The sequence below is a fragment of the Lagenorhynchus albirostris genome, chromosome 19 (genome assembly GCF_949774975.1).
Source record: "Lagenorhynchus albirostris chromosome 19, mLagAlb1.1, whole genome shotgun sequence".
NCBI lineage: Eukaryota > Metazoa > Chordata > Mammalia > Artiodactyla > Delphinidae > Lagenorhynchus > Lagenorhynchus albirostris.
The window spans coordinates 45,129,610-45,155,502 of NC_083113.1; the positions used below are offsets into that span (position 1 = coordinate 45,129,610).

The 25,893-nt window shown below is 39.2% G+C and overlaps 1 long non-coding RNA gene across 1 annotated transcript in view; it reads right to left on the reverse strand.

Moving 5' to 3' along the window:
- LOC132510349 (uncharacterized) overlaps positions 1–25,893 on the reverse strand; it is a 173,670-nt gene that overhangs the window by 38,049 nt on the left and 109,728 nt on the right. Inside the window, exon 3 of the long non-coding RNA XR_009537290.1 lies at positions 3,213–3,420. This is a non-coding gene — a long non-coding RNA (uncharacterized LOC132510349). The remainder of the gene's footprint in view (positions 1–3,212; positions 3,421–25,893) is intronic.

Consider the following 25,893-nt stretch of genomic DNA (forward strand, 5'->3'; position numbering starts at 1 on the left):
AGTGAGATACCACATCACACCAGTCAAAATAGCTATCATCAAAAAATCCACAAACCATAAATGCTGGAGAGGGAGTGGAGAGAAGGGACTCCTCCTACACTGTTGGTGGGAATGTAAATTGGTACAGCCACTATGGAGAACAGTATGGAGGTTCCTTTAAAAACTAAAAATAGAGTTATCATATGGCCCTGCAATCCCACTCCTGGGCATATATCCAGAGAAAAACATGGTCCGAAAGGATACATGCACCCCAAAGTTCATTGCAGTGCTGTTTACAACCACCAAGACATGAAAGTAACCTAAATGCCCATCTACAGAGGAATGCAGAAAGATGTGGTAAATATATACAAGGGAATATTACTCAGCCTTAAAAAAAGAATGAAATAATGCCATTTGCAGCAACATGGATGCACCTAGAGATTATCATACTGAGTGAAGTAATTCAGACAGAGAAAGAGAAATATCAAATGACATCACTTATATGTAGAATCCAAAAAGAAATTATACAAATGAACGTATTTACAAAACAGAAATGGACACACAGAATTAGAGAATGAACTTATGATTACTGGCAGGGGTGGGGAAGGGTGAATGGAAGGGATAGTTAGGGAGTTTGGGATTGACATGTACACATCGCTAGAGTTAAAAAGGATAACCAACAAGGAACTACTGTATAGTACAGGGAACACTGCTCAATGTTATGTGGCAGCCTGGATGGGAGGGGAGTCTGGGGGAGAATGGATACATGTATATGTATGGCTGAGTCACTTTGCTGTGCACCTGAAACTATCACAACATTGTTAATCAGCTATACTCCAGTATAAAATAAAAAGTTTAAAAAATTTTTAAAATTAAAAAAATGACAAATACTGAATCAAAACAATAAAATAAGACAAAGGCCTTAAAGAAAGATAAAGAAGGACACTATATAATGGTAAAAGAATCAATACAAGAAGACTGTTTTACACTTGTAAACATATATGCACCTAATATAGGAGCACCCAAATACATAAAACAAATACTAACAGACATAAAGGGAGAAACTGATGGGAATACAATAATACTAGGAGATGTTAACACCCCACTCACATCAGTGGACAGATTTTCTAGACTGAAAATCAATAAGGCAACAGAGATCCTAAGTGATACAATAGAATTGTATATTTTCAGGACATCACATCCAAAATAAAAACCAGAATACACATTCTTTTCATGGAACATTCTCTAGGATTGATCACATCCTAGGGCACAAAACTAACCTCAACAAATTTAAGAGTGTAGAAATTATTTCAAGCATCTTCTCTGATCACAGTGGCATGAAAGTAGAAATCAACCATACAAAAAGAAATGAGAAAAAAAAAAAAGATTACATGGAGACTAAACAATGCTACTAAAAAACCAGTAAGTCAAAAAGGAAATTTAGTACCTTGGGACAACAGACAATGATAACACAACCATACAAAATCTATGGGATGCAGCAAAAGCAGTTCTTAAGAGGGAAGTTCACAGCAATACAGGCCTTCCTCAAAAAACAAGAAAAATCTCAAATAAACAACCTAACATACCACCTAAAAGAATTACATAGTTAGGGAGTTTGGGATTGACATGTACATACTGCTATGTTTAAGGTGGATAACCAACAGGGACCTACTGTATAACACAGGGAACTCTGCTCAATATTATGTGATGACCTAAATGGGAGGGCAGTTTGAAAAGGAGTGGATACATGTGTATGTGTGGCTGAATCAGTTTGCTGTGTGTCTGAAACTAATACAACACTGTTAATCAACTGTACTCCAATATTAAATAAAAACTTTAAAAAAATAAAATAACGTTTAGCTTTTGGCCAACTCTATAAATAAAGTAAAAATCATTGAATTATATTTAAAAAAGAATTAGGAAAAGAAGAACAAACAAAACCTAAAGTCAGCAGAAAGAAGGAAATAATAAAAATCAGGGAGGAAAAAAATTATAAAGAGATTTTGAAAAATAGGAAAAAAATCAATAAAACCAAGAGCTGGTTCTTTGAAAGGGTAAATGAATTTGACAAACCTCTGGCCAAAGTCACCAAGAAGAATAGAAAGACAACCCAAATAAACAAAATAAGAAATGAAAAAGGAGAAATCTCAACTGATACCATAGAAATTTAAAAAAATCATAAGAGGATACTATGAACAATTATATGCCAACAAATTTGATAACCTCAAAGAAATGGACAACTTTCTATAAACATAAGCCCACCAAAATTGAATCAAGAAGAAATAGATAATTTGAACAGATCAATCACTAGAAATGAAATAGAATCTGTAATAAAAAATAAATAAAAAAAGAACTCCTTACAAACAAAAATCCAGGACCAGATAGCTTCACAGGCAAATTCTACCAAATACACAAAGAAGAACTTATACCAATCCTTTTCAAACTCTTCCAAAAGATCAAAGAGGAGGGAACACTCCCAAAGACATTCTATAAAACCACTATCACTCTGATACCAAAACCAGACAAAGATACCACCAAAAAAGAAAATTACAGGCCAATATCTTTGATGAATATAGATGCAAAAATTCTCAAGAAAATATAAGCAAACCAAATCCAACAACACATAAAAACGATCATACACCATGACCAAGTGGGATTCATCCCAAGTTCATAAGGATGGTTCAATGTACACAAATCAATGTAATACACCACATTAACAAAAGTCAAAAATCACATGATCATCTCAATAAATGTAGAAAAAGCATTTGACAACATTCAACATCCATTCATGATAAAAACTCTTACCAAAGTGGGTATAGAGGGAACATATCTCAACATAATAAAAGCCATTTATGACAAACCCACAGCCAATATAATACTCAATGGTGAAAAGCTGAAAGCCTTCCCACTAAAATCTGGAACAAGACAAGAATGCCCACTCTCACCACGTCTATTCAACATAGTATTGGAAGTCCTAGCCACAGCAATCAGACAAGAAAAGGAAATCAGACAGGAAAAGGTATCCAAATTGGAAGAGAAGAGGTAAAACTGTCACTATATGCAGATGACATAATACTATACACAGAAAACCCTAAGGACTCCACACAAAAACTACTAGATATAATAAATGAATTTATCAAAGTAGCAGGATACAAAATTAACATTCAGAAATCAGATGCATTTCTTTACACTAACAAAGAAATATCAGAAAGCAAATGTAAAAACAACTATACCTTTTAAAATTGCAACAACGGGGCTTCCCTGGTGGCACAGTGGTTGAGAGTCCGCCTGCCGATGCAGGGGACGCGGGTTCATGCCCCCGTCCGGGATGATCCCACATGCCGCGGAGTGGCTGGGCCCGTGAGCCACGGCCGCTGGGCCTGCGCGTCCGGAACCTGTGCTCTGCAGTGGGAGAGGCCGCGGTGGTGAGAGGTCCGTGTACTGCAAAAAAAAAAAAAAAAGAAAAAAAATTGCAACAAGAACAAAATACTTAAGAATAAACCTGAGCAAGGAGGTGAAAGACTTATACATTGAGAACTATAAAACATTAATAAAGGAAATTAAAGAGGATTCAAATAAATGGAAAGATATCCCATGTTCTTGGATTAGAAGAATTAATATTATTAATATAGAAATACTACCTAAAGCAGTCTACAGGTTTAATGCAATCCCGATCAGATCACCCATGACATTTTTCACAAAACTAGAACAAATAATCCAAAAATTTATATGGAACCATAAAAGACCCAGAATTGCCAAAGCAATACTGAGGGGGAAAAAAACAAAGCAGGAGGCATAACACTCCCAGAGTTCAGACAATACTATACAGCTACAGTAATCAAAACATTATGGTACTGGCACAAAAACAGACATACAGATCAACAGAAAACAATAGAGAGCCCAGAAATAACCCAACACACCTATGGTCAATTAATCTTCAACAAAGGAGGTAAGAATATAAAATGGGAAAAAGACAGTCTCTTCAGCAAGTGGTCTGGGAAAATTGGACAGCTGCATGTAAGTCAATGAAGTTAAAACACACCCTCACACCATGCACAAAAATAAACTCAAAATGGCTTAAAGACTTAAACATAAGACATGACACCATAAAATTCCTAGAAGAGAACACAGGCAAAACATTCTCTGACATAAATTGAAACGTTTTCTTAGGTCGGTATCCCAAGGCAATAGAAATAAAAACAAAAATAAACAAGTGGGACTTAATCAAACTTACAAGCTTTTGCACAGCAAAGCAAACCATAAAAAACAAATGTACAAACAAAAAAACCCAAAAATACAACCTACAGGATGGGAGAAAATATTTGCAAATGATGTCACAAACAAGGGCTTAATCTCCAAAATATACAAATATCTCATACAACTCAACAAAAAACCACAAACAACCCAATCAAAAAATGGGCAGAAGACCTAAACAGACATTGCTCCAAAGAAGACATACAGATGGCCAGGAGCCACATGAAAAGATGCTCAACAACACTAATTATTAGAGAAATGCAAATCAAAACAACAATGAGGTACCACCTCACACTGGTCAGAACAGCCATCATTAAAAAGTCTACAAATGACAAATGCTGGAGAGGGTGTGGAGAAAAGGAAACCCTCTTATACCGTTGGTGGTAATGTAAGTTGGTGCAGCCACTATGAAAAACAGTATGGAGGTTCCTCAGAAAACTAAAAATAGAACTACCATATGATCCAGCAATCCCATTCCTGGGCATATACCTGGACAAACTATAATTCAAAAAGATATGTGCACCCCTATGTTCATAGCAGCACTATTGACAATAGCCAAGACATGGAAACAACCTAAACGTCCATCGACAGATGAATGGATAAAGAAGATATGGTACATGTATACAATGGAATACTACTCAGCCATAAAAAAACAAAATAATGCCATTTGCAGCAACATGGATGCAACTAGAGATTATCATATTAAGTGAAGGAAATCATAAAGAGAAAGACAAATACCATATGATATCACTTATATGCGGAATCTAAAATATGGCACAAATGACCCTATCTACAAAACAGAAACAGACTCACAGACATAGAGAACACAGTTGTGGTTGCCGAGGGGGAGGGGGAGACGGAGAGGAATGGACTGGCAGTTTGGGGTTAGTAGATGCAAACTATTACATTTAGAATGGATAAACAACAAGGTCCTACTGTACAGCACATGGAACTATATCCAATCCCTGAAATAAAACCATAATGGAAAAGAATATTTTTTAAAAAAGGTATATATGTGTATAACTGAGTCACTGTGCTGTACAACAGAGACTGTCACAACATTGTAAATCAACTATACTTAAAAAAAAATCTACTTGGCACTAACATCATGAACAAAATCAAAAGATGAATGACAACATGAGAAAGATATTAACCACACGCAAGACAGACAAGGGGCTAATTTCCTCATATAATAATAATAATAATGATAATAATAATAAAACAATCTAAAAAACAATAACACAAGAGAAAATTACCCAAAGATATGAACAGAAAAAATAAATTACTAATGGTATTTATTCATTAGTAGTATGCTACACGAAATATGCACAACCTCTCCTAAAAGAAATTAAACTAAAAACTTGACATATTACATCCAAAGTTGCTTATACACCTTACTGGTGAAGATCGTGGGAAACAAGCACTCAGAGCAAAAAAGGATTAAAGTAAAAGGAATACTTTATAATAAAAAAAGGTAACTAGACTCTAAAATAGCTCCCAATAATCCCTGCTTCCTGGTATTGATGCCCCTGTGTAATCCTCTCCACTTAAGTGTGTGCTGGACCTAGTGACTCTCTTCTAACCAAAAGAATATGGCAAAAGTGATGAGATATTATTTCCAAGATTTAATTACAAATAATTCTAGCTTCCATCATATTCACTCTCTTGCTTTCTCCCTCACTTACTCTGAGAGACACCAACTGCTGCACTGTAAGCTGATTTTTGCAGAGGCCCACATGGCAAGGAGCTGATTATTTCTAGCCAATAGCCAGTGAGAGAACCTGAGGCCTGCCAACAGCATGTGAGTGAGTTTGGAAGTGGATCTTCCCACATTTGAGCCTTAAGATGACTGCAGCAGCAGCCAACAATTTGATTGCAGCCTTATGAGAGTTTCTGAGCCTGAGGAGTTAGCTCAGCCACACCAGATTCCTCACCCACAAAAACTGCATGATAAATGATTGTTAAAGAGACACAGCTTTGGGACAATCTGTTACATAGCAATAGATAAATAATACAGATTTTCATAACTGTGGAACTGGGGTGCTGCCTTGGCTTTGGAAGCAGACAGTGGGCAGAGGCTGGAAAGGTTTTGAGGAGCATGTTAGCGAAAGCTTAAATTGCCTTGAATAGACTCTTAGTAGAAATATGGACTTTGAGGATGCTGCCATTAAGGGCACAAAAGAAGTGAAGAACATGTTAGTGGTTATATAGAAAAAGAGGGATCCTTGTTAATGAGTGGCAGAAAGCTTAGCAACACTGTTGCCTTCATTAACATGGAAAGCAGGATATGTGTTGAATGAACTGGGTGACCTACCTGAGATTCCCAAACAATCTGCTGAGATTACTACTTAATTTTTTCTTGCTGTTTATAATAAAAATGAGAGAATAGAGAGATATATGGAAAGAAGAATGGTTAAACAAAAATGAATCAGAACTGGAGAGTTATGGTAAGATGGTGGAGTAGAAGCACCAGGAATTAATCTCCATACCTAGACAACATTTGTCCTGGAAGAATCTGCTTGATATAAGTTTTGGAACTCTGGAGTCAATTAAAAGGCTTGCAGCTTCCATGGGAAGACTTGGGCAGTAAATTACAATAATTTAGGCCAATTTCAGCACTTAGCTCAGTAGCAGCTACCCATTGCCCACTCCCTAAACCAGTGGCAGGCAGCCATGTACATGTTCAAGGAACAGCTTGCAGGTAACTTGCCAGAGCCAATGTAGGCAATAAAAACCCTGTCCTCCAGTATCAAGGATCTATGCTCCGATGCTGATTTCTGCTTCTGATTGCAAAGGTATAGACAAAGAGATGGGGAGCCACTGTTGCAACCCTCACCACCACTGCTGCAAGCCCATCCCTTTCAGCTAAGTGGCTTCTAGGAGATTTAAAGGGTGGGTCCATTTCCCCCCTTTCATTTTTGTCTCTCCCACCTTGTGGAGCCAGACATTTAAAGACTAGAATATTCAGAAGCAACCACATATAAAGGGGAATTTAGAGAGTCACTGTACAGACCAAGGGAAAGGTACAGACTCAGAAAAGCCTTGAGAGGACTTTATGAAGTTTCTAATTCAGGCTGATTGCTGACACAGAGGTAGGAAAGAAAGAAAACTACAGGCCAATATCACTGATGAACATAGATGCAAAAATCCTCAACAAAATACTAGCAAACAGAATCCAACAGCACATTAAAAGGATCATACACCATGATCAAGTGGGGTTTATTCCAGGAATGCAAGGATTCTTCAATATACGCAAATCTATCAATGTGATAAACCATATTAACAAATTGAAGGAGAAAAACCATATGATCATCACAATAGATGCAGAGAAAGCTTTTGACAAAATTCAACACCCATTTATGATAAAAACCCTGCAGAAAGTAGGCATAGAGGGAACTTTCCTTAACATAATAAAGGCCATATATGACAAGCCCACAGCCAACATCATCCTCAACGGTGAAAAACTGAAAGCATTTCCACTAAGATCAGGAACAAGACAAGGTTGCCCACTCTCACCACTCTTATTCAACATAGTTTTGGAAGTTTTAGCCACAGCAATCAGACAAGAAAAGGAAATAAAAGGAATCCAAGTTGGAAAAGAAGAAGTAAAGCTGTCACTGTTCGCAGATGACATGATCCTATACATAGAGAATCCTAAAGATGCTACCAGAAAACTACTAGAGCTAATCAATGAATTTGGTAAAGTAGCAGGATACAAAATTAATGCACAGAAATCTCTGGCATTCTTATACACTAATGATGAAAAATCTGAAAGTGAAATCAAGAAGACACTCCCATTTACCACTGCAACAAAAAGAATAAAATATCTATGAATAAACCTACCTAAGGAGACAAAAGACCTGTATTCAGAAAATTATAAGACACTGATGAAAGAAATTAAAGATGACACAAATAGATGGAGAGATATACCATGTTCTTGGATTGGAAGAATCAACATTGTAAAAATGACTCTACTACCCAAAGCAATCTATAGCTTCAATGCAATCCCCATCAAACTACCACTGGCATTTTTCACAGAACTAGAACAAAAAATTTCACAATTTGTATGGAAACACAAAAGACCCTGAATAGCCAAAGCAATCTTGAGAACGAAAGAAGGAACTGGAGGAATCAGGCTCCCTGACTTCAGACTACACTACAAAGCTACAGTAATCAAGACAGTGTGGTACTGGCACAAAAACATAAAGACAGATCAATGGAACAGGATAGAAAGCTCAGAGATAAACCCATGCACATATGGTCACCTTATCTTTGATAAAGGAGGCAGGAATGTACAGTGGAGAAAGGACAGCCTCTTCAATAAGTGGTGCTGGGAAAACTGGACAGGTACATGTAAAAGTATGAGATTAGATCACTCCCTAACACCATACACAAAAATAAGCTCAAAATGGATTCAAGACCTAAATGTAAGGCCAGAAACTATCAAACTCTTAGAGGAAAACATAGGCAGAACACTCTCTGACACAAATCACAGCAAGATCCTTTTTGACCCACCTCCTAGAGAAATGGAAATAAAAACAAAAATAAACAAATGGGACCTAATGAAACTTCAAAGCTTTTGCACAGCAAAGGAAACCAGAAACAAGACCAAAAGACAACCCTCAGAATGCGAGAAAATATTTGCAAATGAAGCAACTGACAAAGGATTAATTTCCAAAATTTACAAGCAGCTCATGCAGCTCAATAACAAAAAAACAAACAACCTAATCCAAAAATGGGCAGAAGACCTAAATAGACATTTCTCCAAAGAAGATATACAGACTGCCAACAAACACATGAAAGAATGCTCAACATCATTAATCATTAGAGAAATGCAAATCAAAACTACAATGAGATATCATCTCACACCAGAATGGCCATCATCAAAAAATCTAGAAACAATAAATGCTGGAGAGGGTGTGGAGAAAAGGGAACACTCTTGCACTGCTGGTGGGAATGTGAATTGGTTCAGCCACTATGGAGAACAGTATGGAGGTTCCTTAAAAAACTACAAATAGAACTACCATATGACCCAGCAATCCCACTACTGGGCATATACCCTGAGAAAACCAAAATTCAGAAAGAGTCATGTACCAAAATGTTCATTGCAGCTCTATTTACAATAGCCCGGAGATGGAAACAACCTAAGTGCCCATCATCGGATGAATGGATAAAGAAGATGTGGCACATATATACAATGGAATATTACTCAGCCATAAAAAGAAACGAAATTGGGCTATTTGTAATGAGGTGGATAGACCTAGAGTCTGTCATACAGAGTGAAGTAAGTCAGAAAGAGAAAGACAAATACCGTATGCTAACACATATATATGGAAGTTAAGAAAAAAAAATGTCATGAAGAACCTAGGGGTAAGACAGGAATAAAGACACAGACCTACTGGAGAACGGACTTGAGGATACGGGGATGGGGAAGGGTGAGCTGTGACAGGGCGAGAGAGAGGCATGGACATATATACACTAACAAACATAAGGTAGATAGCTAGTGGGAAGCAGCCGCATGGCACAGGGATATCGGCTCGGTGCTTTGTGACCGCCTGGAGGAGTGGGATAGGGAGGGTGGGAGGGAGGGAGACGCAAGAGGGAAGACATATGGGAACATATGTTTATGTATGACTGATTCACTTTGTTATAAAGCAGAAACTAACACACCATTGTAATGCAATTATACCCCAATAAAGATGTTAAAAAAAAAAAAAACAGAAACAGACTCACAGACTGAGAGAACGATATTATGGTTACCAGGGGGTACGGGTTGGGGGGTGGGATGGTTAGGGAGTTTGGAATTGACATGTACACACTGCTATATTTCAAATGGATAACCAACAAGGACCTACTGTATAGTACAGGGAACTCTGCCCAATATTATGTAACAACCTAAATGGGAAAAGAATTTGAAAAAGAATAGGTACATGTATATGTATGACTGAATCACTTTGCTGTACGTGTGAAACTAACACAACATTCTTAATCAGCTATACCCCAATATAAAATAAAAAGTTTAAAAAAAAAATGAAATTGGGGGCACCAACACACCATTTAGCTAATAAGTTGTCTAAACAAAAAAAAAGGTAGAAATCATAAATATAAAAATTAGGATGGGGAAATAATATTTTATAATGAATATTAGTCATTATGCTATACACCTTAAAATATGCAGTACTGTATGTCAATTGTATCTCAATAAAACTGAAAGAACAACAATGGGGAAATAACAGATTCAGAGGAAATATAAAGCAAATTACTTTGTTTAACTCTATATATTTAAAATATTATTGAAATGGATGAATTTTTAGGAAAAAATCATGAAAATGTACCTCCAGAGGAGAGAGCAAATCTAAATGGATTAAGTACCACAGAAAAAGAAAAAAATTTTTTAATTATCAAAGAGCCACTCTTCCCCCTAAAAATGTACCAAGCCAAGAAGTTTTCAGCAGTTCACTTTTCACCACTATTATTTTGCAGTATTATAGAGTAGCTGATGCAATTAGGTGAGAGAAAGAAATAGGTCTTAAAAGCTGGAAAGGAAAAGGAAAAGCTGTCATTCTTTGTAGGAAGTACAATGCCTATTAGACCTTTTCAGGTTCTATAGGTAACATATTCTATGACTAGAAATAGTGCTCTGGCCCACACATTAGGTAATAAAGAAGGCTGCCAGTTTTGAATGAGTCCAGGAACAGGAAAGAGCTCTGTAGAAGTTACAGGCTGTAGTGCAAGTGGCTCAGCCACTTGAGTCATACAGCCCAGTAGACCATAGGGTGTTGTAGGTATCAGTTGTGATAAAGGGTGCAGTGTGTTTGTAGCAAGATCTAGGGGAAGAATCACAACGTAGACCCTGAGGTCCTAGAGCAACCATGACTGCTGTAGCATAAAATTACATGATTTTTAAAAAACACCTTCTGGCATGATACTGGAACCTGACAGATCGAATATATGACCACAGGATACCTAGTGACTGTATATCCAGAACTGCTGAACCCAAGTCATAAAGTTAACTTGGCCTACTAGTAATCCATTATAAGATATAAATAGGACATAAAGGATAATCATGAGCAGTACCAAAGGATACACTTAAGTTGCATGAGCAGGTAGACCAGACCCCCATATCATCCACTATAGTTCACCAGCGCCCTCCCTTGCTCATATCTATGGCATATGTACAACCCATGTACAATACACCCATATACAATACACCTATGTAAAGCATGTGAAGGAGGTGGATAAAGCCTGAACTTTGAGGTAATTAATGGCTAGACTCAAGCCCAAAATGGATGGTAGTTGCATTACAGCCTCATTCAAGGGCAAACTTTAAAGACAGTGGAGAGAGACAATCTTCCCAATCGTCAGAGCTTCAGGCAGTGGTCATTCACTCTGTATGGAAGAAGTGGCTTATGGTAAGAATATGTATGGACTAATGGGCAGTGACAAATGGCCTGGTCTATTGGTCAGGGATCTGAAAGGTAAGAATGAAAGACAAGGAGCCCTAGGACAAGGCATATGGATAGGCCTATGAGAGTAGACATGAAGTGTAAAGATCTTTGTATCACACAGTAGCATTCATCAGGAAGCATCAATCATGGAAAGAGCATTAAACCACCAAGTAAACAAAATGACTTGGTGAGTTAATATTACTCCATTTTTGTCATAGGCCATGCAGTTCAATGGGCCTATGAATAAAGTTACCAGAGTGGCAGAGATGGAGGCTATTCATGGGGCCAGCATCCCAGACTCTAACCAAGGCTGATATAGCTACTGTTGCCTCTAAATGTGCAAGTTGCAAGCAACAGACACCAATACTGAGCCTTCAACATGGTGACCAGCCACTAGATGTAATGTTGAGTACATTTCATCCTGGAAGGGCGGGCTGGTTTTTGTTTTTGTTTTTTCTCATAGGAATTGATGATACCTATTCCACATGTGGGTTTGCTTTTACTTCTCTCAGGGCCTCAGCCAGCACTACTATCTAAGGGCTTAAGGAATACCTATTCCATAGGTATGGAATCCCACACAACATACATCCAGCCAGGGAAGCCACTTTACAATAAAGGGAGTGTAGAAGTAGGTCCATGGGATCCACCTGTTGTATCATTTATTGTACCATCTAGAAGCTGCCAACCTAATATAGATCATTGGAAAAGACTGCTGAATGGTAAAGCTAAAGCAATACCTCAAAGGCAATACCCTTCAAGGATGGGGAGCCACCCTCTAGATCATGGTATACACACTGAATCAGAGACCTTTATGTGGTGCCTGTGTCCTCAGTAGGACACAGCATCCAGGAGACAAAGAGTGGAAGCAGGAGGGGCTCCCACTTACCATCACTTTTCACGAATCCAGGGGAGCTTGTGTTTCCCAGCTCCACAAATCTGGGCTCCACAGAGTTAGAGGTCCTGGTCCTCAAAGAGAGAACACTCTCATCAGGAGATACAGCAAGAATTCCTTCAAATTGGTATTCTGGAGCTACAAGCTACAGCTGCAACAGGGCTCCTTGTAAGAGGAGTCACCACCTTGTCAGGGGATAATGACCCCTTGAACAACAAAAGAAAACAGGGTGTCTGCTACACAGTGGGGCAAAAAGGAACATGTGTGAAATTCAGGTGACACAATTGGGCATCTCTTGGTATTTTCTTGCCCAAATGTGACTTAATTGTCAAGGGCAATCCTTAGCCTGAGATGAGTATGGTTAGCAAGGACCCAGGTCCCTCAGCAATGAGGATCTGTTTGAGGTCACCCTACCAGGCAAGTCAGTGAAACAAGCAGAGCTGGTAGCTGAAGGTGAAAGGAACTTAGAATGAAAGTGGAATTTGGAGACAATGTGTACCCGTTGTAATACTGAGACCAACTTGTAACAGTGAGGTTGTAGTTCATCCTGCTAATTTCCCTATTCTAAGTTTCCCCTTAGGAATAGAGGCCCACTGGAGCCCTGGAGGAGCTGCTTTGTATTATTCATGGGCATAATACAAAAGGTGAACCGTGGCGGGCATGGAGATGCACTGCTTAGATTCTTGTTTATGAAAGAATCTGCTGCCCAGTGAGGTCAGCTGACAACTGCCAGCTGTTAATTTCAGCAGGGTCTGCTTCAGCTTTTGAATCAAGGTCATGCTTTTCCCAGTGCAGTGCCTGGGGAATGACTGAGCAAAGCAGCAGTAGCTGCATGCATATTCTTCTCAGGCACTCCCAGCAATGACTGGACTAGGTGGTGGTACCAGTGCCTAGCCAATGCCCGACAAATGCAGGAATCCTCTAATAGGAGATCTTTGCTCTGGAGCCCCTCATAGGGCTGACAAAGACTCAGTCAGGTCAATATCATAGACTAATCCCCTCTCTCTCCCTGCCCAGTTGAGCTTCTTCCTCTTCCTTTCCAAGGTGTTATTTGCACTCCTAACTCCATCTTAGCAACTGCTTCTCAGGGAACACAACCTAAGTCATTGATGTAAGCCTGATATTTTTTCTCCTTATAAGTGACATAAACTTTATGCCTGACTATCTGAAGGATACGTTCATTATTTCCGTTCATTATTTTTTGGAATCTGATAACTTTACTAGGATAAAATTCATTTTGGGTCAATTTTGTCCAACATAAAGAGTGTGGCCCTTTCAATACGAAATAGATTAAAAACTTTCATTTTGAGAGTGTTTCTTAAATTATATCTTTAAATATTTGTTCTATTTTCTTTTTGCTTTCTTATCTGGGACTACAGTCATGCATGTGTTAGAACTCCTTTATCTTGTATCTCCCTCTTTCTCCTTCAAACTCTTTTAAACTAATTTTTCATTTTTATTTAATGTTTAATCTTCTCATTTCTATCTTCTATTTGCTTTTATGAATGTTAACTCACTCTGTGTTCTCTTCAATGTTATCTTCATCCAGTTCTTTTCTTCTACTTCTTTAATTATAACCAATATTTTATTTCCTTCTGTTGTTTCACAATCACTTCACTGCATTCTTGCATTTATGCTTTGTGGTCGTCTTCATTCTAGAAGTGATTTCTTCATTCTTCATCTTTTGTTTTTTATTGAAATTATTCCTTATTTACCTCCTTGAGCACCTTAAATATATTTACCTTGAGAAATCAATTCTGTTTAGAGTGAATTCATATTGTGATTGCTAATTTGGTTGGTTTCTTTCAGATGAGTAAACTTGTTCCTCTGTTTGGAATTTTTAGCTATTTTGAGGTTTATTTCTATCCCACCTCTCTTCTTTCAGTGTTCAATCCAATCCCTAACCAGGTAGGCTTATGTTTACCTCCACCCAAATCCTGATTCCCCAGTTGAGAATGATGTCTGATAACGGCATGTTAGGATTTCTACCCCAGGAAGTTGATATGGGGAATATCCCTGATGCTGTCACAAAGCTCACAAGAAGCTTGGTTCTGCTCTGGTTATGGAATTTATCATCTTCCAAATGTATCCTGAGTTTTCCTGAAAGGCACAGCCCAACATAGTGACCAGAAACTTTTCCCCCCAGACTTCTTTCATGAAAAGATCGCTTACTCCAGCCCCTCAATTCACGTTGTCATCTGGGATTCACATCCCTGGTTCAGAGGGAGCACCTGAAGTACTCCTTATCTCACAGGAGCTACACTCATGGCAAATACTGCTCTTTTGTTTTTTAAATCCACAACACAGAAGGACATTGACTTCAGCTCCACTTACCATTTTGCTTTTCTATTCTATGTTTGGTCCACAGAGATATTGATTTGTTTCAAAGTTTACCTCTGTCTTTTGATGCTTTAATATTTTATTGAACATCGCCAAGTGTTGGAGCGTTTCATATCATAAACTTAAGAAGTCATTGTGACTGGAAATTCGCTAAAGGTGGCATTTAAAATAGGAAGTCTTTAAGAAATGTTTTTGGACAAGTGAAAGAGCATTTGGGAAAAAACTGACTTGGATCCTTACCTCATATCTCTTATTAAAATAAATTTTTGGTGAATTAAAGATAAAAACTTTAAAATAAAGCCACTGAGTTATAAAAGATTTCTTAAAGAGGACACAGAAAGTGCTAAATATAAAGGATAAAACAGACTCACCAGAATGCTGGTGAGGGTGTGAAGGAACTGGAACTCTAAGACATTGCTGGTGGGGGTATAGGATAGTAAAACGGCTTTCGAAAACTGGTGATATCTACTAAAGCTAACTGTAGGTCTATCAAAGGTCGTATCGGTGAAGTCATAGCCCCAGCCAAAGTCACATAGTAAGGAAGCGGAGGAAATGATGTCTATTTGATATCTGAGCCTTTGTTCTTTACTGCTACTCTGCTCTTCCACCATAACCCAGGTCCTTCTAAAAACACAGCAGTGCCTTAAATGAACTTTATTTCTTTTTCCGGTTCAATTTTACTTGAATCTGTTTAAAATGGAAACCCTTATCATAGCCTGGCCCTTGGTTGATTGTGGGGGTTTACTAAGCACCTTAACAGAAGCGTAGAACTCAAGTACTAGATCAAGATCAGAAGCAACAAATAAAATCTTAGAAATTGTTATTTCCTGATGTTAAGTTCACTATTGTCCCTCCGAATATACATCAGAATTATTTTTAAAAACTGTTTTGCCTTGCTACTATTTGTCTTGGTTGTAGCCCTCAGTGTCTAGAATGTCCTCACCTTCTTCCCCTAACCAAAATTCAAGGTCATGGTCTTGTATAGTATTTCTGTTTCTGATGTCATCTGCCTATTATCTCAGAGTCCTTTGTAGTCTCATGTTTGTGAGTCTACTAAACCTAATGGTATTTTATTACTTAAGGATCTCATCTGAAATCAGTTACCTGGAATTCATCATAGTTTTTTCTTCTAGAAAATTCATTTCTAGAGTCAAGATGGTGGAGGTGTAGGAGGACATGGAATTCACTTCTCCCCACAAATGCATCAGGAATACATCTACAAATAGAACAATTCTCACAGAGCACCTGCTGAACACTAACAGAGGACCTTAGGCACCTAAAAGTACAAGAAAGATCCCCATGTAACTGGGCAGGATGAAAGAAAGAAGGGAAAAGAGAGAGAGGAAGCAGGACAGGATCTGTGCCCCTGGCGGGGAGCTGAAGGAGAGGTTCCCACACCCAGGGGAGTCCCATCACCAGCATGGAGATCAGCTGGGGGAGAATGGGAGCTTCAGGGGCTCAGACGAGAGTGCAGCAACCAGTCTGTGGCAAGCAGGACAGAGTGAGACCTACACAGAGGGTCTGTGCCACAGCTCTGCATGCCCCAGCCTGAGACATGTGTCCACCATCACGGATGGGAGCTAGGTGCTGGAACGTGGGATTTTGAGAGCAGTCTCAGGGAGAGGACTGCTGTTGGCTGCAAGGAGACAGCCTGACAGGACAGGAGTGAGGAGCTCCACAACTGGGAATTCTCGTGGAGGAAGCCTGGACTGCCATAGAAGTGAAGCGCCATTGTTGAGAGACAAAGGGCAAGGCCACCAATGCAGGCTCTCTCCCCACGCGCCAGCCCCTGCCTCTGTGGGCATTAGGAAGGGCTTCCGCTGGGGCAGGGGCGCTCACAAGCCCCCAGCTACTGCCTTCCCCACCCCCACCCTCCTAGGGCAGGCTCGCATGCCCCCAGGCGCCACCTACTCTGCCCACTCCTGTTCAGGCAGGCTCATGCACTCTGGAGCATCCTCGGGAGCAGACGCCTGTGGCTGGCCCACAAGCACATGTGGGACTGAAACCACAGCTGAGCCCCAGGGGCGGTGCAACTAAGAAAGAAGAACTGAAATCTCTCTTGTGGCTGAGTGAACTGCGGATTTACACCCCTAAGACGGGCTTTGTAAACTCAGCGCCTGCAGAACATCTGAATGGACAATGAGTGCTCCCACGGCTGAGACGGATCTAGCTTTAGCAGTTGTGGACTTTGTGGGCATGTACACGTGGGGATTGGGCCAGGCCAGAGTCTGAGCTGCCTCCAAAGTGCCCATAGCAGGTCCAGATCCATGATTATTGCAATCCTGGGACCTGACTTCAGTGGATCTACACTGGTGGACTGTTGAGAACTATGCCGGAGAGATGCCAGGGCCAACTGCAGGCATACTCACAGTTAAGATGGGGCTGAGAGCAGCGCCAACAACAGTGTAATCTGAGAGCTCTAACAACGGGTGAAAGGCGACACAACAGAGCACACTTACAGGTAAACACCTCCAGAGGAAGAATACTCAGTGGCTTCTCTCCCAGTGGGAGGGCTCCAATCCCACCTACCTTGTACTGCAGATCAGAAACACAGCTAAGAAACAGATCTGGGGGCTTCTACTCCAGCAACTAGGGAGCACACCCTGTCCCTGACAGGTCAGTGACAACCACAGAGCAAATGGAAGGCCCTGCTCAATATCCAGTACAGGCTCTGGACACCACAACATGTCACACCCCCTTATCAAGGGGATAATGGCCAGCATACACTGAGAAAAGAGGTGGCAGATATCCATACTAAAAACAGCCCTTGCACCAAAAAATGTTAAACCCATGCAAGTTACACAGGGACGTTCTCAAATAAAAATAGCCCTCCAAGACAGTCTGAGTGTCTGGCATTGAGAGGAAGAACCTCCATAGCATTTAGCCTTGAAGGCCAGCAGGGCTGGAGTGCAGGAGCTCCACAGGGCTTGGGAAACAGACTCCACTCTTGAAGGACACACACAAGGTCTCATGTGCATAAAGACCCACCACAGAGGAGTATCTGCATAGAAAACTGGGCTAGACCTACCTAGGGGTCTTGGAGGGTTTCCTGGGGAAGCGAGGGTCAGTTACAGCTCACTTTGGGGGCAAGGACACTGGTAGGAGAGGCTCCAGGGAATACTGATTGACATCAGCTCTTCCACAGGTCCCAATTTTGGCACCAAGACCCAGACCCACCCAACAGCCTGCAGGTTCTAGTGCTGGAATGCCTCAGGCCAAACAACCAACATGATAGGAGCGCAGTCCCATCCATCAGCAGACAGGCTGCCAAAAGTCATACTGAGCTCACAGTCACTGCAAAACACACCCCTTGGCACAGCCCTGCCCACCAGAGGCACAAGACCCAGCTCTACCCACCAGAGGGCAAGCACCAGTGCCTCCCACCAGGAAGACTGCACAGTCCCCTGGACCAACCTCACCCACCAAGAGGTAGACACTAGAAGCAAGAGGAACTACGATCCTGCAGCCTGTGGAAAGGAGACCACAAACACAGAAAGTTAGATAAAATGAGAGGACAGAGAAATATGTTACAGATGAAGAAACAAGATAAAAACACACAAGAACAACTAAATGAAGAGGAGATAAGCAATCTACCTGAAAAAGAATTCAGAGTAATGATAGTAAAGATGATCCAAGATCTCAGAAAAGGAATGGAGGAATAGACCGAGAAGATACAAGAGATGTTTAACAAAGAGCTAGAAGATTTAAATAACAAACAAACAGAGATGACCAACAAAATAACCGAAATGAAACACACACTAGAAGGAATCAATAACAGAATCACTGAGCTAGAAGAACGAATAAGTGAGCTGGAAGACAGATTTATGGAAATCATCCCCACAGAGCAGAATAAAGAAAAAAGAATGAAAGGAAATGAGGACAGTTTAAGAGATCTTTGGGACATTAAACACACCAGCATTCGCATCATAGGGGTCACAGAAGAAGAAGAGAAAGGGAAAGGGCCTGAGAAAATATGTGAAGAGATTAAGCCAAAAACTTCCCTAACATGGAAAAGGAGAGAGTCATCCAAGTCCAGGAAGCACAGAGAGTCCCATACACGATAAACCCAAGGAGGAACCTGAGACACATAACTAAAAAAATTAATACATAAAAAATATTAAAAGCAACAAGGGAAAAGCAACAAATAATATATAAGGGAATCCCCATAAAGTTATCAGCTGATTTTTGAGCAGAAGCTCTGCAGGCCAGAAGGGAGTGACACAATATATTTAAAGTGATGAAAGGGAAACCTACAAACAAGACTACTCTACCCAGCAAGGCTATCATCCAGATTTGAAGAAGAAATCAGAAGCTTTACAGACAAGCAAAAGCTAAGAGACTTCAGCACCACCAAACCAGCCTTACAACAAATACTAAAGGAACTTCTCTAGGTGGAGAAAGCTCACTGGTAGAGGCAAACATACAGTAAAAGGAGGAAATCATCCACACACAAATATGATATCAAAAGAGGCAACCATCAGAATAGGAGAGCACAAATGCAGGAAATGGCAACTGCGTTTGAACTTAAGAGAACAGCAACTTAAAGCAACATTGTACATATACAGACTGCTATATCTAAACTCAAGGGAACTGCAAACCAAAAACTTAAATAGATACACAAACAAAAAAGAAAAAGCAACTCAAACACAACCCTAAAGAGAGTCAAACCATAACAGAACAAAAGAAGAAGGGAAGAAAAAAAAAAGACCAGAAAAAGCTCATCCGAAACAATTAAGAAAATGGCAACAGGAGCATACACATCAATAATTACCTAGAATGTAAATGAATTAAATGCTCCAAACAAAAGACATAGACTGAGTGCATGAATACAAAAACAAGACCTGTATGTATGTTATCTACAAGAGACCCACTTCAGACTCAGGGACACATACAGACTGAAAGTGAGGGGAGAGAAAAAGATATTCCATGCAAATGGAAATCAAAAGAAAGCTAGAGTAGCAATACTTATATCAGACAAAATAGACTTTAAAATAAAGACTGTTACAAGAGAGGAGGAAGGACACTTGGATCAATCCAAGAAGAAGATATAACAATTGTAAATATATATGCACCCAACATAAGAGCACTTCAATATATAAAGCAAATGCTAACAGCCATAAAAGGGGAAATCGACAGTGGGGGACAATAATGGTGGGGGATTTTAACACCCCACTTACACCAATGGACAGATCATCCAGACAGAAAATCAATAAGGAAACACAGGCCTTAAATGACACATTAGAAGAGATGGACTTGATATTTATAGGGCATTCCATCCGAAAGCAGCAGAATACACTTTCTTCTCAAGTGCACACGGAACATTCTCCAGGACAGATTACATCTTGGGCCTCAAAACAAGCCTCGGTAAATGTAAGAAAACTGAAATCATATCAAGCACTTTTTCCAACATCAATGCTACTAGATTAGAAATCAACTACAAGAAAAAAAAACTGTAAAAAACAAACACATACAGGCTAAATAATATGTTACTAAATAGTCAATGGATCACTGAAGATATCAAAGAGGAAATCAAAACATACCTAGATACAAGTGACAACAAAAACACAATGGTCCAAAACCTATGGGAGACAGCAAAAGCAGTTCTAAGAGGGACGTTGACAGCAATACAATCTTACCTCGGGAACCAAGAAAAATCTCAAATAAACAACGTAACCTTCCACCTAAAGCACAGAGGTGGGGCCAAAACCAAAGCTGAGCTCCAGGGGCAGTGCGAACAAAGAGGAGAAAGGGAAATCTCTGTGGAGCCTCAGGAGCAGCCTATTAAGTCTACAATCGGCTTGGTAAACCGTGCATCTGTGAAATATCTGAACGGACGAGTGTTCCCACAACTGAGGCTGTGGACTTTGGAGGCAAGTACATGCTGCGGTAAGGCCAGATCAGAGTCTGAGCTGGCCCCAGAGTGCCCACAGCAGATCCAGGGACCTGCCTAGAAGTACTGGAGGACTTCCTGGGGAGGCAGGGATTGGCTGTGACTCCCTGTGGGGGCAAGGACACTGACAGCTGAGGCCACAGGAAAACATTATTACTACTAATATTCTTTTTTCATTTTGTTCTGTTTTTGTCTTTTTTAAATTATTCTTTCTTCTTAATACATCTTTATTGGAGTATAATTGCTTCAGAATACTGTATTAGTTTCTCTTGTACACCAAAGAGAATCAGCCATATGTATACACATGTCCTCATATCCCCTCCCTCTTGAGCCTCCCTCCCATCCTCCCTATCCCACCGCTCTAGGTCATCAAAAAGCACCGAGCTGATCTCCCTGTGCTATGATGCTGCTTCCCACTACCTATTTTACATTCAGTAGTGTATATATGTTCATGATACTCTCACTTCGCGCCAGCTTCCCCTTCCCACCCTGTGTCCTCAAGTCCATTCTTTATGTCTACATCTTTATCCCTGCCATGCAACTAGGTTCATCAGTACCATTTTTTTTTTTTTAGATTCCATATATATGTGTTAACATACAGTATTCGTTTTTCTCTTTCTGACTTACTTCACTCTGTATGACAGACTCTAGGTCCATCCATATCACTACAAATAACTCAATTTCATTTCTTTTCATGGCTGAGTAATATTCCATTGTATATATGTGCAACATCTTCTTTGTCCATTCATCTGTCGATGGACATTTAGGTTGATTCCATGTCCTGGCTATTGTGAATAGAGCTGCAATGAACATTGTGGTATATGTCTCTTTTTGAATTATGGTTTTCTTAGAGTATATGCCCAGTAGTGGGATTGTTGGGTCATATGGTAGTTCTATTTTTAGTTTTTTAAGGAAACTCCATACTGTTTTCCATAGTGGTTGTATCAATTTACATTCCCACCAACAGTGCAGGAGGGTTCCCTTTTCAACACACCCTTTCCGGCATTTTTTGTTTCTATATTTTCTGATATGGCCATTCTGACAGGCGTGAGGTTATACCTCATTGTAGTTTTGATTTGCATTTCTCTAATAATCAGTGATGTTGAGCACTTTTTCATGTGGCTCTTGGCCATCTGTATGTCTTCCTTGGTAAAATGTCTATTTAGGTCTTCCACTCATTTTTTAATTAGATTGTTGTTTTTTTTGATATTGAGCTCCATGAGCTGTTTGTATATTTTAGAGATTAATCCTTTGTCTGTTGTTTCATTTGCAAATATTTTCTCCCATTTTGAGGGTTGTCTTTTTTGTCTTCTTTATGGTTTCCTTTGCTGTGCAAAAGCTTTTAAGTTTCATTAAGTCCCATTTGTTTATTTTTCTTTTATTTCCGTTACTCTAGGAGGTGGGTCAAAAAAGATCCTGCTATGGTTTATGTCAAAGAGTGTTTTTCCTATGTTATCCTCCAAGAGTTTTATAGTGTCCAGTCTTACATTTAGGTCTTTAATCCATCTGGAGTTTACTTTTGTGTATGGTGTTAGGTAGTGTTCTAATTTTTCTTTTACATGTACCTGTCCAGTTTTCCCACCACCACTTATTGAAGAGGCTGTCTATTCTCCATTGTATGTTCTTGCCTCCTCTGTTGTAAATTAGGTGACCATATGTGTGTGGGTTTATCTCTGGGCTTTCTATCCTGTACCACTGATCCACATTTCTGTTTTTGTGCCAGTACCATACTGTCTTGATTACTGCAGCTTTGTGGTATAGTTTGAAGTTGAGGAGACTGATTCCTCCAAATCCATTTTTCTTTCTCAAGATTGCTTTGGCTATTTGGGGTCTTTTGTGTCTCCATACAAGTTTTAAGATTTTTTGTTCCAGTTCTGTGGAAAATGCCATTGGTAATTTGATAGGGATTGCAGTCAATCTGCAGATTGCTTTCGGTAGTATAGTCATTTTAACAGTACTGATTCTTCCAATCCAAGAATGTGGTATATTTCTCCATCTATTTATGTCATCTTTGACTTCTTTCATCAGTTTTTTATAGTTTTCTGACTACAGGTCTTTTACTTCCTTAGGTAGGTTTATTCCTAGGTATTTTATTCTTTTTGTTGTAATGCTGAATGGGATTGTTTCTTTAATTGCTCTGTCTGATCTTTTGTTGTTAGTGTGTAGGAATGCAAGTGATTTCTGTGCATTAATTTTGTATCCTGTAACTTTACCAAAGTCATTGTTTAGCTCTAGTAGTTTTCTGGTGGCATCTTTAGGATTTTCTATGTATAGTATCATGTCTTCTGCAAACAGTGACAGTTTTACTTATTCTTTTCCAATTTGTATTCTTTTTACTTCTTTTTCTTCTCTGACTGCTGTGGCTAGGACTTCCAACACTATGTCAAATAATAGTGGAGAGAGTGGACATTCTTGTCTTTTTTCTGATCTTAGTGGAAATGCTTTCAATTTTTCACCATTGTGTATGATGCTTGCTGTGGGTTTGTCATATATGGCCTTTATTATGTTGAGGTAAGTTCCCTCTGTGCCCACTTTCTGGAGAGTTTTTATCATAAATGGGTGTTGTATTTTCTTAAAAGCTTTTTCTGCATCTATGTAGATGATCATATGGTTTTTATTCCTTAATTTCTTAATGTGATGTATCACATTGATTGATTTGCATATGCTGAAGAATCCTTGCATCCCTATGATAAATCCCACTTAATCATGGTGTATGACACTTTTAACATGTTGTCAGATTCTGTTTGCTAGTATTTTGTTCAGGACTTTTGCATCTATGTTCATCACTGATATTGGTCTATAATTTTCTTTTTTTGTGATGTCCTTTTTGGATTTTGGTATCAGGGTGATGGTGGCTTCATAGAATACATTTGGGAGTTTTCTCCCTCTGCAATATTTTGGAAGAGTTTGAGAAGGACTGGTGTCATCTCATCTGGTCCTGGATTTGTTAGTTGGAATATTTTTAATTATGGTTTCAATTTCATTACTTGTGATGGGTCTGTTTACATTTGTTAATTCTTCCTGGTTCAGTCTTGGAAAATTGTACCTTTCCAAGAATTTGCCCATTTCTTCATGGTTGTCCATTTTATTGGCATATAGTTGCTTGTAGTAGTCTCTTATAATCTTTTTTATTTCTGCAGTGTCAGTTGTGATTTCTCCTTTTTCATTTCTAATTTTATTGATTGTGTCTTCTCCCTTTTTTTCTTGAAGAGTCTGGCTAAGGGTTTATCAATTTTATCTTCTCAAAGAACCAGCTTTTAGTTTTATTGATCTTTGCTATTGTTTTCTTCGTTTCTATTTCATTTATTTCTGCTCTGATATTTATGATTTCTTTCCTTCTACTGACTTTGGGTTTTCTTTGTTCTTTCGTTAGTTGTTCTAAGCGTAGGGTTAGATTGTTAATTTGAAAATTTTCTTGTTTCTTGAAGTGAGATTGAATTGCTGTAAACTTCCCTCTTAGAACTGCTTTTGCTGTGTCCCATAGGTTTGGGGTCATCGTGCTTTCATTGTCATTTGTTTCTATGCATTTTTTAAATTTCTTCTATGACTTCCTTAGTGATCTCTTGGTTATTTAGTAGTGCACTGTTTAGCCTCCATGTATTTGTATGTTTTGCAGGTTTTTTTTTCTTCCTGTAATTGATTTCCAATCTCATAGCGTTGTGGTCAGAAAAGATGCTTGATACGATTTCAATTTTCTTAAATTTTCTGAGGCTTCATTTGTGACCCAAGATGTGATCTATCCTGAAGAATGTTCCATGTGCACTTCAGAAGAAACTGTATTCTGCCACTTTTGGGTGGAATGTTTTATAAATATCAATTATATCTATATGGTCTATTGTTTCATTTAAATCTTGTGTCTTCTTATTTGTTTTCAATTTGGATAATCTCTTCACTGGTGTAAGTGGGCTGTTAAAGTCCCCAACTATTATTGTGTTACTGTCAATTTCTCCTTTCATGGTTGTTAGCATTTGCCTTATGAACTGAAGTGCTCCTATGTTGGGTGCATAAATATTTATAATTGTTTTATCTTCTTCTTGGATTGATCCTTTGATTATTATGTACTGTCCCTCCTTATCTCTTGTAACAGACTTCATTTTAAAGTCTATTTTATCTGATACGAGTACTGCTAATCCAGCTTTCTTTTGATTGCCATTTGCAAGGAATATCTTTTTCCATCCCTTCACTTTCAGTCTGTATGTGTTCCTAAGTCTTGTAGACAGCATATATATGGGTCTTGTTTTTGTATCCATTCAGCCAGTGTGTTTTGGTTGGGGCATTTAATGTATTTACATTCAAGGTTATAATCAACACGTATGTTCCTATTACCATTTTCTTAATGGTTTTCGGCTTTTTTTTGTGGATCTTTTTCTTCTCTTGTGTTTCCCAGCTAGAGAAGATTCTTTTGCATTTGTTGTAAAGCTGGTTTGGTGTGGCTGACTTCTCTTAACTTTTTCTTGTGCGAAAAGCTTTTGATTTCTCTGTTGAATCTGAATGAGATCCTTGCTGGGTAGAGTAATGTCGGTTGTAGGTTTTTCTCTTTCAGCACTTTAAGTATATCCTGCCACACCCTCCTGGCCTGCAGAATTTCTGCTGAAAAATCAGCTAATAACCTTATGGTGATTCCCTTGTATGTCATTTGTTGCTTTTCCATTGCTGCTCTTAATACTGTTTCTTTGTAATTAATTTTTTTTGTATTTAATAGTTTGATTAATATGTGTCTCAGAGTGTTTCTCCTTGGGTTTATCCTGTATGGGACTCTCTCTGCTTCCTGGGCTTGATTGACTCTTTCCTTTCCCATGTTAGGGAAGTTTCCGACTGTAATCTCTTCAAATATTTTCTCAGACCCTTTCTGTTTCTCTTCTTCTTCTGTGACTCCTATAATTCGAATGTTTGTGCGTTTAGTGTTGTCCCAGAGGTCTCTGAGACTGTCCTCAATGTTTTTTTTTTTTTTTTTTTTTTTTGCGGTACACGAGCCTCTCACTGTTGTGGCCTCTCCTGTTGTGGAGAACAGGCTCCAGATGCGCAAGCTCAGCGGCCATGACTCACGGGCCCAGCCGCTCTGCGGCATGTGGGATCTTCCCAGACCGGGG